The sequence below is a fragment of the Camelina sativa genome, chromosome 7, assembly GCF_030686135.1.
Source record: "Camelina sativa cultivar CO46 ecotype springtype chromosome 7, ASM3068613v1".
NCBI classification, from domain to species: Eukaryota; Viridiplantae; Streptophyta; class Magnoliopsida; order Brassicales; family Brassicaceae; genus Camelina; species Camelina sativa.
In genome coordinates, this window is record NC_141886.1 from 8224002 (window position 1) to 8239977 (window position 15976).

A 15976-nucleotide genomic window follows, 5' to 3' on the forward strand; every position below is an offset into this window, starting at 1 on the left:
CTAGACTTTGCAAATCCACTAACGTGGTAAGAAAAATCAACCTTAATCACTTCCCTACCCAACTCTCATTGGAGATATATGACTAAGCATGCATTAAAATCCGATTCATTATTGTTAATAAATTCCTTACACATCTAATCTCTTAGGCTAAGTGAGTAAATCTCTAGCATTGGTTGGTTCAAGCATTTCAACGAACATCTCTCGATGGCAAAACATCCTCGATCTAATCTCAACCTCTGGTCTGAAACTAGCATTAAGCATACCAATCTAGAAAGGAAATTTCATAAAAGCAATCAAGCTAAGAGATCCTAATCGATCAAGAACACATACTCGCCTATCCCATCCTTAGAAACCTTGATTCACTACTCAGATCTCATGGCAAACAATATGAAAACATAAACGAATAAGAATTGCATTGAATAAAAAGGAAAACTGAAGTAATGAAAATACATAATCGCCAATGAAAAAGTAGTTAAAAGAAGTAAAATTAAAATCCTAACAAAGCTTGAAAAGTGTAAATCGCTCTCTGTCTCTCTCACAGAAGCTCTCGCTCTCTGTGTTCGTGAGTGTCTACGGCTTCCTAGGCGAGAAAAAAGAAGGGGGTTTATATATGGAAACCCTTTTGACCTAGCCGCTCAGCTTTGTTCGAAGGTCTGCTTGAGGCTATGCACGAGGTTCGAGTCGTGTGAATGCTCGGGCAGGGTTTCGGGTTGTTCTTCCTGCGCTCAGATCCTCTTCGGTCGGATTAAGGTTCAGACTATTTTTCTCGCACGATCACTCCATCGGGTACATGTTCAGGTTTTACCTCATTCTTCCGCTTTTTGGGCTCCAAAGCACCTGTTTTCATCTAAAATGTACAAATGCAACAATGCAGCACCCTATACAGCCTAAATACAAATTCATAAGGTTAAGGACCTAAAAATGCTAAGGTTAGGGTATTTATAATGCAAAACATGGATGAAAAGGGTGTCTTACACATGTAAATTAGAGAGTTATCAGTCGACACCCCTCCATATCCGAGCCCAAACTTGTCCAAAACTGATGCTTCAAGTCATAAGGCTGTTTCTAAAAAGAAAACTCCCCACTCCACTTTCCAGAGTCCTCAGGTAAAGCAAAGGTACACATCTTCCTCACCCAAACCTTCTCCATTAATCCATAAGAATTTCAAAGGTAGAAAAACTGTTTTGTAGTTAACCAAGCTACAAGATTATCGTAGAGCGTTTGTTTCTTCTGTTGATGATTTTGCAGGACATAAAAGAAACAAACCAGTCCCTAAGTCCCGCCTTGGTCATGTTCCTCACATCCTTGGCAGACCTCATGCACCTAAAGCTTATACACCACCTTGAATGAAGAGGACATTCTCTCGGAGGCATACATTGCCACTTTCCGATCTACCGGATGCCTGAGATCCGACACAGTCAAGCTAATGACTGAAACCAAGCGGTTAGTGGGAGGCAACCCACTCATAGGTTTTTCTTTTCCATCTTGAGTCATTTTTATTTTTGCTTTGAGTCAGTTTGAATTAGTGTTGAATTATGAACTTCTATCTATCATGTTGCGTTTAATCTTGTGTTTGAGTGATTCTTAGCAGTGCTAACATCCAAGGATTGAGAGGGACACAAATTAACATCAACTAACTATGGGATTTGGGCGAACACTCTGCAGATGCAGAAGGTGTCGACCGACACCACTATTGGTGTCGCTCAACACCACCATCACATATGAGTTAATCCAATTTTGGTTCAAGCTTTCAATACTTATTCATTTTTGTTTATTTTTCTTTTGCCAATCTTAGGCTTGATAACACTGGGGACAATGTTGTTTAATTATGGGGGAGTTTATCTACTAACTACGTTTTTGTTTTTGAGTTTTAGTTGTGTCAGTCAAAACCATAAAGTTTGAGTCGAATTTTTCAAATTTTTTTTTTTTTTTTTCGTCTTTGGGAATTATGATCTTGACTAACGATTTCTCTTATTTGGCTAACACTCTAATGATTATTTTACTATTCTTGATCTCAGAAATGAAGCTTAGAAATTCTATTGATATGCTCAAATTAAACCCTAGAGCTACTCTCTCAAATTAAGAGATCACTGTAGTACTTAGGGGTCGAATTCCACATGGACTCTAGATCACACAATAAATTATAGAGTTTTGTTATTACGCTAAACAAGTTGATTTATTTTTAAGAAAAGCAATGCAAAATATTAAATAAAAGATGTGAATGTTCAAGGTATTAAAAAGCTAGGTCTAGGGAATTTCTCAGGAAATTACAGGATATTATATCAATAAATAAATAGGATTCAAGCAATTAAAATCAGATCTAGAACTCTAAACTCTTTTGTAAAATAAATCAGTTCTTACTGCAAATATTATCTAAATTTAAAACCAGAAAATCCAAATCTCTTTGTAAAATTCAATGTTAAAAATTAGCTTTAAAAACAAGTTCAAGAAGTTTAGATAAGTTCACAAAATTAGTAAATCAAATCTCTTTGTAGAAAGTAATTTTGCTCATCAATGGTTTTATTAGGAAAATCAATTATATTCTCATATTAATTCTAAATGGCCAATCTTTAATGATGTGTGTAGAATTTTACTCCAAATCTTTTACCTGGAAAGACTACACAACGACTAAAAGTGCACAGTTAATCAGTGTAGTATTTTAGGATCGATCCCACATAGAGTAATAGCTAACACAAATTGAATTATAAGAGAAAGAACTATGGCTAAGACTAAATAAGAGATTGGGGTTTTGGTTTTCCTAATAACTATTGCAAATAAATAAACGGTTTAAAACTATAAGACTAAGGCGTTGGGCGTTTTGGGAGTCATCTCAGGGTTTTCATGGTTCTAAGCAATATTAAGTGTAAGATCTAACAAGTAAATACTAATTTCGGTCTAGGTTCTCAACTACGAAACACTAATGAACTAACAAGCTATTCTCATAGAATGAAAGTCTAAAGTCTTCATACTTTGTTACTCAACTTTCGCATGCAACGACGCATGTCAACCAGCTAGTTAAACCAGTTCGATACATTCACCAAACTCTACAACTCAACTTACGCAGGTTATGATGCGAGGTTTCGGTATAAAACTGGTTCAGAGAAGTAGGATAACGCGGTTAGCGCTCCCGTTCTCTAGATCAGCACTTGGTGATCAATCCAAGCACATGCATTAAGAATAAGATGTCCCAAAAGAACTCTAATATAAAAACCAATAATAAGATCTAACAACCTAATTGAAGCGAACCATGAATTCCCCTTAAATCACCCATTAAACCCAACAAAGTAAACTACTTGCTCATGATGCAAAGAAATGACATTGATATTATAAAGTATAGCATCAAAAACGAATCAATAAACAAAAAGGGGTTCAAAGGAAACTTCTCTATTTGTCACAAAAGTAACTTGATCCCAAAAGCAATGAAAGTATAAAAGAACTAGAAAGAGTAGAAAAAGAGAGAGGGTGGATCTTCAAAGGATTCGAGAGGGACGAGAGGTTTTGGCTGCTTCTCTGGTCGTGGTGAGGGCTGCTCCAAAAGCTGTAGAAGATGCACACTTGAAAACTCTAGGTCTTAAGAGTATTTATAGGGTTTTGTTTAGGATTAGGGTTTTGTAAGGGTAGAAACGTCTTCTCTTCTTAAGTGCAGGACAAGGGGCAGCGAAAGACGCTTCTGGACCGTGGAGGAGGCTTGGACTGGGCCGCAGTGATGGTCGCTAGTCAGGCCTTCTATAAAAGCCCATCGGCTGAATGGTTCTCTTCACGTCAGTTTATAACACGTCTCGGAAAATCGGGCATATCTTCCGGATGAATGAATGGATTGACTTGATTCTACTTCGAGGAGAAAGATGACTCTTCCAGCTTTCCATAGAAACCAAACATGATATATTTTGAGGTCTGAAAGTTCTTCAAAAGTGGTCTGTAATGTAAAGCTCTGAATCTGTCTTGAAACATGTTTTCCTTGTCTTTGGGTCCAAATTGCTATAAAACCTGTTAAACCTTGTTGAAACCTGAAATGCTTGATAATAGACATTTTGTACCTGAAATCTCATCAAACTCTTCCTAAATGCATATGAAAACTATAGCTAATATGAGTAAAATAATGATGTTATCAACTCCCCTAGACTTAGACTTTGCTTGTCCTCAAGCAAATAATCAAATAAAGTCATGGAAAAGAGGTTTTGAAAATAATGATAATTCACTTATCTTTGGGGATATTGTCGTTGCACTCTTCTTCGCCTTGACATTAGGAACTTCCATTTGTAATCCACCATGAGAATCATCAACGTTCCTTGATCCCACAATTCTTTAGAGTCTCCAGAATCTCCATTCTCATCTCTTTACATAAATTAAAGCAATAATAAAAAGTGAAATCTTACCAAGGGAAAATCAATCAATGGCTTATCGACTCTCTTCAAGCCAAGACTTTCTTCATATGATTCCCTTCCTCTCCCTTTTCTCACTTCCAAGGAATCTATTTCTCCCTAATTTGCTAGGGTATCATTTTTTTTTTTTATAGATCCCTTGCTCTTTTTTTTTTTATTGGACAGGCTTCCATGAAACCAAAGTATTCACGGGTTTACGCGACATCCCTTGGCCCACTTCTTTGCTACCTATATCCTTATTCTTTTCTTCTCTTTCTTTTTTTTTCTTTTTTTTTTTTGCTTTTATTTTTTATTTTTTTTAGAGTATTGAAGGGAAGAGAGAGGGGAACATACTTTAAAGAAGTGCAATGTCTTGTGTGGCTTGAATGTAGAGATCTAGTCCAATGTATACAAATTCCCATGGCTTGATAATTAAGTCCGGTTTAGGTCCTATAAAATTTAGAGACAACGTTAGATCATTTGAATATCCATCGAACAAGGACTTTGGAAATTGTTGAGTCGGCTCACAGTCTTTCCAAACTTTGGTTCTGTTGTCAAGCATAATAAAGATTCATAAGAGTGTTAATCCAAATCAAATAAACCGTTAGAATAAGATCATAATCCTCTACTAGTTTTGACTCAATAAAAAAAATGTGACTTGATAAATACGTCAAAATTATTGATGTAAAAAGTGGAACATCCTTCCCCCCAGACTTAGTATAGGATGGAACATCCTTCCTCCCAGACTTAAATCACACCGTCCTCGGTGGGAAAAAAGAAAGAGTTGAGGGTTAAAAATGATAAGGAAAAGTATAGGGTTTAAGAACAATGTCACCTTGATGGAATGATGCTGTGTCGAATCTAATACTTTTATGGTTGCCCAAAATATGTCTAGAGGTCGGTTGTGGTAATGATGTGTGGTGACTAACCATTACTACTTCCTTTGGTTGCTTAACCACTTGTCTCGCTGAAACGGATGAACGGCTGTGGACATAAGCAGATGTACGGTCACAATCATTAGCAGCTAACATTGGACGTGGTACATGGTACATGGGACGGAGGACATGGCATCGACTATGGTTGGTATGGCTGGTGGGGACTCTCGGCATCAATCACTCAAGGATGGTGATGATCCATCGCCTTCGGCATTCTTCGGTCACATTAAACATGGCCGGTCAGTAGGTGGTGCTTGCCACTAGTCATAGTGTGCATTGCCAATCCATGGACCTTCTTCTTCCTTCTTTTTGGCTTTTCTATTTTTTATTTTTCTATTTTGTTTTTTTTTTATAAACCTGAAACTAAAATGCAAAAATATTGAACGTAAAAGAAAATAAATCCGAAAAATAAAAAACTTACTAGACATGGGTTGCCTCCCAAGTAGCGCGCTTGTTTAACGTTGTTGGCTCGATGTTAGGTGCCCTTATTTATCTTGAGAAGAGTTAGCTTTAGGAATCAATGCTCCTTCAGCTCCTTTGATATCTTGGTAGTCTGCTCCAGCTTCAATAACAAGTTGTCGTTTTGCTGAGGTTTCAAAAACTTTTGCATGAAAAAGAACTTCTTTAGTATGCCTTATCATCTATTGGATCTGTTCCTTGCTCTCGGTAATTAGCTCAGGAGGAACTATGATTTTGATCTTGGAAATTTGTGGTGGCTTAGGCGGTTTAGGTTAATTGGGTAGCAGGTTGTTGATGCTTGTGGATGCTGAATGGTCAAATTGCTTCAGCTTTTCAATGTTAGGATCCATCGGTTCGTCATGTAATGAGTTGGATGGCCATAGCTTCGGCTTAGAGATAGTCGGATATGACTTCTTCTTGTTGATGTTAGCAAAGGTTGTCCTCTTTGACTTGTGGTCGATGATAGCTCCAACAGTAGCTAGGAATGGTCTTCCTAAAATCAATGGTTTCTCGGTCTTTGTCGTCCATATCCAAGATGTGAAAGTCGGTAGGGACTATGCATTCTCCCACTACAAGTTGTAGGTCTCGAACTAATCCGTCGGGAACCTTTTGTGATGAGTCTCCAAAGACTAAACTGAGGTTGGATTGCGATATGTCTCGCAATCCTAGTGTATAGGCTACACTTCTTGACATAACATTAACATTAGCACCAGAATCACAAAGAGAGTTAGAGAATTCAATTCCTGTTATGGAGCATGAGCAAACAAAACGTCCAGGGTCTTCAGCTTTAGGTAGTCTCCTTAAGGGGTAGTGGCTTGCGGTTTCTTCACCAAATGGACATGTCATACAAATAACATCTTCATAAGAGTCAAAGAGCGGTACCGTAGGCTTGGCTTCACGGTAGATGAGGGATGGTACGGCTGAGATAGCATTGTAATATCCTTTAGGATTCTCTTCGGGTTTTCCCAAAAGTACACCAACTTGGTGTGGAACGACATTAGCGGTTTGAGCGACTTGAGTTTCAAGCTTCTTGACATGGATAGAAATGCTTTCAAACTTCCCATTCAATTCAGTATAGATGTTATCCATCCTTGAGTTGATCTCTCTTGATTGCTTTTGAAAAGCAACAAGGAGCTCTTGCATCTTTGTATCGACATAGGCATCAGCTTGAGAGGTAGGCGCCTGGGCTGGTCCGGATTGGAAAAGCGGTTTTTTGTTGTTGAATTGGGGTCGCGGCTGGAAGTTGAAGTTGTTGTTTCCACCAAAGTTGTTGCCTTGAAAGCGGTTAGCTTGCTGAGGATAGTTCTGATCTTGGGGATTCTCCACATTTGGGTTCCTATAAGAAAGGTTAGAAGTATTTCTAAAATTATTGTTAAAGTTGTTGTTGTACCCTCGGTTTTGGTAGTATCCTTGAGCACGAAAATAGTTGACTTCTTCTTCTTGTTCATAAGAATCTTCTTGGAAAGGCTCCATGTTTCCATTGTTAATAGTCTCACAAGAGTTTACTCCGCGTTGCTGATTCCTTAAAAGTTGGTTCATCATGTTCTTAAGATCGGCAATCTTCTTAGCGTCAAAATTGCTAGAACAGATGGTTCTATTAAAATCGGTGCAAGTGTTGCTACTACTTGCGGCAAGGTTGTCGATGAGAGCTCGTCCTTCTTGAACGGTCTTCGTAGTGAAATCTACATTGCTGGCCGTGTCGAGTGAAAGTTGATACTTAGGGTGTAGTCCTTATAGAAGGTACTTAAGAGGTTACCTTGAGCAAAACCATGATGGGGGCAGTCACGTTCATAGTCCTTGTGAAACTTGTGGTTTCATGGTGGGTGATGATGAATGAGATGATATGATGTGATGATGAACAGGTGGAATGCAAGGAGTTTCAATTTCCCTTATGTTGTTGTAGTATAAGAGATGTCAATCCTAAATGAGTGTTATGCAAGCAATCAGGTTATGAATATTTGTCTAAGTCAAGCCAAGTATGTAGGATGTTTGTCACTAACAACCTAATGATGAATGTAAAATGCAGAATGTAAAAGCTTATAAAACTAGATGCTAAAAGTAAAGAGAACAGGATGATCTAAACAACAATGCAATGAAACAGAAATAGAAACTATAGTAATGCAAGTAATAAACTAATGCAAGGCAAGTAATGAACAGGAAACTAAATGAATGTAACAGAAAAGCAACTAAATGAATGTAACAAGACAAACACAAAGCATAAACAAGAATTCTGGGGATGAGCTCGAGCAAGCACTCGATCGAGTGTGCGATCGAGTACAGGGTCGAGTCAGACAAATGCGAGAAACAGAGCAATGTAAACAAAACAGAGCAAGACAAAAGTAAATCAAACAACGACCAAACAACAGGATTTAGACTAAGAAATCAATAGACGAGGAAGGTCTTGAGGAGGGATTCATGGGCTGGACTAATGATTAAGGTCATCTAACTTGGTCAACAAATCTCAATCAACTTGAGCTAATCTCTAGACAATGATCTCCTAGAACATGTTAATCCACTCTCATGGCAAAAACAATCAAGCTCATATATTTCTAGACTTGTTCTCACAAAGCAAAGAACTTATACAAGCAAGCATTAAGCAACATATCATTTATGTCAAAAATCAAACAAGACATCTAATCTCTTAGCATGCCTAATGATAATCTCTAGATCTAGCCTTATCTTGCAACCTAGACATTGGTGTGATGCTAAGAAGCTTAAAATCAAATCCTACCCTCTCAGTTATAAGATCAACATAAAGTACATCTAGCCTAGAAGAGATCTATAACAATCAAGCTTGACCTAGCTAAACAAACCTTAACCACAATCCAGCCTAACCCATCCTCAAGATCCTAAGCAACTACTCACAAATGCTAAACATGATGAACAAAGTCATAAACCCAGAAAATAACGAAACTTGCATAATTAGAAATATAAAGCAGAGATCTACAATATTGAAGAAGGAATCAAACTCGAATTCATTATACTTTGAGAGTTATTGAACAAACAAATATGAAGAAATCTCTTGTTTTCTCCTTTAAAAGTAGAACAAAATCTAAGAAATGTAAAAAACAGAAAGTATAAATTCCCAAAAGGGTAAAAACTAAGTTTTTAGATTTTCTCCAAGGTGGCTCTCTGGTGGCTGAAGGGTACAAGGCCCTTTTACAGAAAAAGTAGTGGAAGCCCTAAAAATGCTAAAAGACAAATAGCTAGGCGGCTCGGTCAACTCGACCTGGTGCTCGGTCGAGTGACCGGTCGAGTTGGCTCTTCTTGTGCTCCTTCCACTCGGTCGTGTCCTTCTCTGCACACGGTCGAGTGGCTGGTCGAGTGGGCGGTCGAGTGGAACTCCGGACCTTGATTCTTCACCTCTAACTCCCTTGCTTTCTTCTCTTGATAGCTTCACTCCTCTTCAGCATTGCTTCCATGCTCCTTAGGCTCCAACATCACCTGTTTATACAAGAAAATATGCAAATACAATGCAACTATACTCTAATGCATGAACAGTCCTAAAGGCTATGCAAATATGGTGAAACTAGATAGCAAATGATGCAAAAGAGGTGAAAATACTAAGGGAAAACATGGTAAAATATATGAACATCAACACCCCCAAACTTAGTCTTTGCTTGCCCTCAAGCAAATAAACAAGACAATCAAGAAGGTAGGTGAGGTTTGAAAGTGGGATCTCAGCTCCTAAAGCTTGCCAATAATTTAGCTAGAATCAATGTCCAAGTTACTAGTACTATGATGCAAGTTGAATGAGCTGTACTTAAAGATTTTAGACAAGCCTATCACAACCTTTACTGATTTGAGCCTTAGATGTCCACATGCATTCAAATCAACCATTTCCTTTAACATTCATTAATCAAGAACATGAATCAATCTTATGCAATGATTAAACTCATTTGGCTTGGTAATAAAGGTTTAGAGACAATGATGGTCTCTTTTTAGAGTGGGGCTTATCAATATCAAGGTTCTCTCATAAAAATTGGATTGAGCTTTAGAAGAATGCTAAAGGTAAGATCACTTAGACACATACAAGAATAAAACCTTGTCTATCCAAAGGTACCCAAAGTGTTTATCCTATCAATCTAATCCCAAATTGTCCTAGTTCTACCCTTTAACTTCAACTTTTCTCAAATACCCTTTTCTCTTTTTTTTTTTAAGCCTTAGGAGAGGTTTCTTATTTGATCTTTCTAGTGGAATGAGAGATTCTTACTTATTTGCTATGGTTCTCTTTTCTTCTTATTCTTAAGACATAAAAGCATTTTGCTATACTCTTCTTTTTCTTTCTTTCTTTTCTTTAACTGGAACCATCTTTAAACAATATCATACTTCCCATTCTTTCACTAGACTTTGATTTTACTTAAACACATTCCCCTCCTAAAGACTCTAACCTTTTCTTTCTCTTTTCCTCTTTCCTTTTCTTTCTTTTTCAAACAACCAAGTCCCAAACCCAACAATGAAATCCCCTAGTCCTATCTAGTTTGGAAAATGCAAACTAGAACTACACAAGGCATTATTCTTGTCAGTTCAAACCTAACACTTTCTACCAAGCTCAATCCCAAAATAGGCCTTACACACTCAAGAATAAACATGGCTTGAAAGAAGGGTTGGTTAAGGGATAGGGAAACTGATTTTAATGGCAATAAGCTACTTGGATCAACAAGAGTGGTAAAAGGAAAAAAATGATCCAAATATGTATATGGTATCCATGAGTTTAAAGCAATGCACAAGTTGATAATTGAAAGTCAATATTAGGTTCTTATAAATAGGAAATGACATCAAATCACAACATGCTTCAATTTAGACCAAGTGCAATGCAGGAATTCAAGGCTTAGTTCATTCTTATGCTTCTAACTACTCAACTAGCATCAAAGTACTATTAACTTGGGCATTGATCCTAGTTTAGTGAATTAAGCAAGCTAACAAGGCAAAACTCATCATAGATCCCTAATGCAAATATTAAACAGTCCTACATGAAACATGCTAAACAAGATCCTAATATGAGATGCAAACTACATGAACACTCTTTTTTTATAAAGATTTGTGCAAAAAGTTTTCAAATTTTTAGGGTTTTTTTATGCCTTAGATGCAATGCAAATACTAACATGATTATGCTAAAAATTTGAAATAAGAAAACAAAACACAACATCAAATACTATCTCAAACCTTCCCCCAAACTTAAATTACACAGTCCCTGTGTAAGAAAAATTTGAAAGAGGATTCAAAACTAAAAACAAGATGAAACTAGACAAAATAAAACTAGAGATGCAATGGTATTTACAAAGGTAAGGTGATAGTGGTACATCATGGATTGTGGAATAAGCTATCCACATCCTCATTCATGCTCTCATATGTGTAGTTGGGGTCTTGTGGTTGACTTGGAGGTGGTGAAGGAGGCAACTCGACTATGGCCATCGACAGGTACTCGGTCGAGTGCACGGTCGAGTGGGGGGGTCGAGTTGGCTGCCGAGTAGAAAATTGCTCACCTTGTTGCTGGTAGAACTGGTGCAAGAGTGTTGGATCCATGAAGTATGGGGTGGGATGGGAGGGTAACCTGGATAGCTTGGATATCCTGCTGGAGCTGGGAAGCCATAAGGAGTTCTGGGTAGGTGCTCGGCCGAGTGCATCTGGGGTGCTCAGTCGAGTGGCTGCTCGAGTGAACCGGTCGAGTGCCTCGAAAATTGTTGTTCTCGGCGACTTGAACTTCTCCTCCTCTGAATTGGCTCGTGCATTGAAGCTTTAGCTGGTTCCACAAGATTTTCAGCTCTTGAAAGTGCTCTAGTTGAGCTACACCTCCTCAAAGGGCTAGAATGGCTTGGTGATGAGTTTCCACTCTTCAATTCAGCAATCTCCTTCTTTAAACCCTTGATTGACTTGGTCATTCTTCCTACCTTCTTCTTCAGCTTCTCAAAGTTCCTACCATGCCACTTGTTCCACTTTTGTTGGAGTGTTAACCTCTTACTAGTCTCTCACACTCCTCTACTATCTCTTGGGTTAGGCTCATAATCTTCAAAGTAAAACTGCTCTTCTCCATCAGCCATTTCCACATCTCCAGCTTCATCAACTCTAACTTGAGCTGTCCCATCAAACAGGAATTCCTCAGCTGGCCAAAAGTCAATGTTTGCCCCTTCTTGTATGGTGGTGAGCTCTTGATTAGGTAGAACAAACTGGCTTTTCCCAATTGTTGGAAGCTCAAAATTGAAAAGGTGATTTCCTTGATGCATCTCCTTTGCTAGTATTAGAGTAGAGGTGAGATAGTTGGAATCTATCCATCTTGGCATGACTTTCTCTCCCTTGAGTGGCACCTTAGAAGCTAGTAGCATTGGGGTGATGATTCCTCCAATAGTTAGAGCTCCCATTGACCCTTTCTTGTAAAACTTGATCACCCAGCTTCTCAAATATATCATGTGGTCTATGAGCACCATTGCAAGATCAGTCTCCACACTGCTCCCAAGGATGATGGTTCCATCTCTTGCTTGAAGGATGATTCCATTGAGAGCCATATCAATCATCTTGAGCTCACCCTCATTGAGATTTCCAGTTTCCTTCCTAGCAAAGAAGGTGTTTGCTAAGGCCTTGTGGAAGTACCTTAGGACTGGGCTTCTTATCTTTGAACTCTTGGTCTTGGAAGATGAGTAGGTGATGCTATCTCCAATGGTTTCCCGAACAGCATAGAGCTCTTCCCTTGGTATGACCATGCTCCTCTCACTACCAACTTCAAAACCAAAGATATTGGCTATCTTCTTCAATGGAAGCTCATACTTCTTTCCCTTGATAGTGAACTCACAATGCCCACGACCATGTTATTTGTCCTTCTTTAAGTAGGAATGCATCTTGATGGTGGCCAAGAACTCACAGCTTTATTCTCTATAACCTTCCATGTAAAGCCCCATGAACTTGCTTAGGTTGCACTTCTCAAAAAGAAATTCCACATCTTCATCAATGCCCAACCTCTCCATGGTTTCCTTGTGTGGGTATCTAGTTCCCAGGAACTGCATCCTCATGAAGGTTTCATAAAGTTGTCTTTGAGTTAAACCACAAGATTCTTCTTCTCCATCATCTTCTCCACTCTCTTCTTCATCTTCTTCTTCACTCTCTTCTTCAATCTCAAATGCTGGCCTCTTCCCCCTGGTCTTGTGTCTCCTGATGTGTTCTTGGAGAGTGAACTCCATCTCTTCTTCACTCTCAGTTCGCTCAGGGTCTTCCTCAGCTGACTGATGCTTCTCTCTCGTAATCTCACTCGACCGCCTACTCGAGCACCCACTCGGTCGTGTGCCTGCTCGAGTGGCTGGTCGAGTGCGTCCACCAGTTTCCTTCCTTGATGCAAGGTGAGCATCACGATGATCTAGGGAGCTATCAACAGCTTTTTGAGATTTCCTTGTAATCCTTGAAGACATTTTTAAATAGAACTGAAAGGAATAGAATCAAAGCTTAAAGTTAATAGGTTAGTGACCCAGAAAACAAAAAGAGCTAAGCTTTGAGCAAAAAGATGAACTTGAGAGAGATTTTAAACTAGATTTTAATTGTTTTGAGCAAATGAGAGAGTGTGAGAAGCATATGATTGAGTTTAGCTCTATATAAAGAAGCTAAGGGGACAAGGAGACAAGGGTGGAGCGTCCATACCGTTCAAATTTGAAATGGGAATCTTTGACTTGCTTTTTGCTGCCACTCGACCCCACACTCGACTGCAAGTGGTCGAGCTCCTTGACCAAAGTTTGAAATTCCAAAAAAAAAAAAAAAAAAAAAAAAATTCTTTTTTTTCTCCCCCCACTCGATCATTCAAGAGAAATGGGAATCGAGTGGGCCTTAGTTTCTTCACAACTCTGTCGAGTACCTCTCGTGGGCCGGTCGAGTGGGCTTGCGAATCTACTTCCACAAATCCAAATCTTTCCACACCCATCTACACTTTCATTAAAAAGCCTGCCCAACACAAACATAAAAGAAAAGAAATCAAAACTACAAGGAAAATAAAGCATATGTACAATGATACCTTAGGGACTTCCTCCCTAGTGAGCTTGTTTAGAGTCACTAAGCTTGACTTTTGTTACCTTTTCAGGCTTGGTTTAGAGACCAAGGAGGTGATGAAATCCTCCCTGGTACCATTTGATCAATGTGAAACTGATCCTTGATCATTTCACCCTTCACACATAACCCTTGTTTCTTCTTAATCTTGAGCCTTGGTCTTGCCTTCTTCAAAGACCTCTTTTTAAGCTTGACTTGGAAATCCTTCACCAGATCAGTCAGCTCTTGAACTGAACCCTTAAGCTTTTCCACTGATTCCTCTTGAGGAGAGAGCTTAGCCTTTGGAGTTGCCACTTCACTTGAGACCTCATGACCTCCTTTGTCTTTGATAGTGAAAGGTTGATCATCAATGGTAGGCAGATTGGTTGGGTTATAGATGTCAAATTTCATGGTTAAATCCTCAGAAATGTTTAAGGTTACAAGACCTTCCTTGACATCTATAATGGCCTCCCTAGAATGATAGGATCTTCAGGCTCCTTATCCATCTCTAGAACCACAAAATCTGTATGAATCCTTTCCTTCCCTATCTTGACTGGAATATTTTCCAACCTACCAATTACATATTTGTTTGACCCATCAGCTAGGCATATGTGAAGGTTGGTGGACTTGAATTCAGTATGCCCAAGCTTTTGTGCTATAGAGTAAGGCATCACACTGATAGATGCTCCCAAGTCACATAAGCACTGGTTGTAGTGAAGATAGCTAAGTGAGCAAGGCAGATAGAATGGTCCTGGATCCTCAAGTTTAATTGGGATGATAACTCCCTCAAAGCTCTTCAAGGTCCTTTTCATCTTGAGCATGGGCTCTCTTCTTTGACATTTCAAGCAAAAAATCCTGATAGAGAGGATATGGATCATATTGTTCCAAGACAGGTCCTCTTTCTTCTTCTTGGTAAGCAATGATGACTTCTTGCATGGCCATCACTTCCTTCTTCTCAATCACAACTTCTTCCTTCAAAGCCCTCACTTCCTCTTGTTGCAAAGCCATCATTTCCTTTCTCTCAATGATTTCCCTTAATTCCTTCAGCTTCTGTGCCTTGAAACCTCCTGGGAATGGTAGAGGCGGTTTGTAAGCAGAAGGGATGTACTTGACAAGCTTAACAGCTTCAGAATCGTCAACTCGATCATGCACTCGACCGAGTGCTGGTTCGAGCACATGGTCGAGTGAAATGCCGGATTCAGTTTGCTTTGCACAATCTTCACTCTGGTCTTCAAGGAATGACCAATCCTCCCCAACTTGAATTTCACTATCCTTAGTAACTTCTTCTTCATAGACATGAATGGCCTTAGCAGTGAACTCCCTTGGGTTTTGAACAGCTTTTCCAAGGAGTTGGTTAGGCTTAGGAGCTGAAGTAGAAGTAAGGTTTCTCTCCATATACTTCACTCTAGAGTTGAGACCTTCAAACTTCATGTTGAGATCATTATATTGGGTTGTTAACCGTTGGTTCAACTCAGCAAACTGCTTGGCCTCCTCAATCTTACCATTGGCTTGCCCAATCAACATTTGTTGCATCATAGCTCTTAAGTCTTGTTCCTGGCCTTGGTTAGTCTGAAACCCTGGTGGGGGACACAATTGAGGCTGGAACACTTGATGTTGCTGCTTGGGTGCATAGTTGTTTTGTTGCTGAGGCTGTTGAGGTGGGTAGACTTGATCTTGATGATTGGCCACATTATTACTTCTATAGGAGAGGTTGTTGTTCTTAAATCCTCCTCCTTGATTGTAACCTTTGAATCCTCCTTGGTTCTGCATGTAGCACAGCTCAGCAAACTCCCTATCTCCATCTTGAACTGGAACCTTTTCTTCACCAATGAAATGAATGGTCTTTTGTTGGCTGAGGAGAATCTTGTCAAGCTTCTCATTGACCATCTTCAAATCCTTCTTGTACTTCTCCTCTTGATCATTGGAGGTGAACCTTACTGTTCTGTCATAGTCTTCATTATAATTCCCATCTGATTGAGCAAGATTCTCTACCAATTCCCATCCTTCTTCCACATTCTTGTTGAGGAAATTTCCATTGGAGGCTGTATCAAGAAGCATTCTTATCTTAGGTAGGACTCCTCTATACAAAGTACTGAGCAAGGACTCATTGCTGAAACCATGGTGAGGACATTGAGTTTGGAAACCTTTGAATCTCTCCCATGCCTCACAAAAGGTTTCATTATTCCTTTGAGCAAAACCAGAAATCTCATTCCTCAACCT

The 15976-nt window shown here is 39.1% G+C and overlaps 1 non-coding gene across 1 annotated transcript; it reads left to right on the forward strand.

Annotated features, from left to right (window-relative positions):
* The first annotated feature begins 15869 nt into the window (after positions 1-15869).
* LOC147941038 (small nucleolar RNA R71) lies at positions 15870-15976 on the forward strand. The gene has a single exon (XR_015563065.1). It is a non-coding gene; the product is annotated as a small nucleolar RNA R71 (small nucleolar RNA).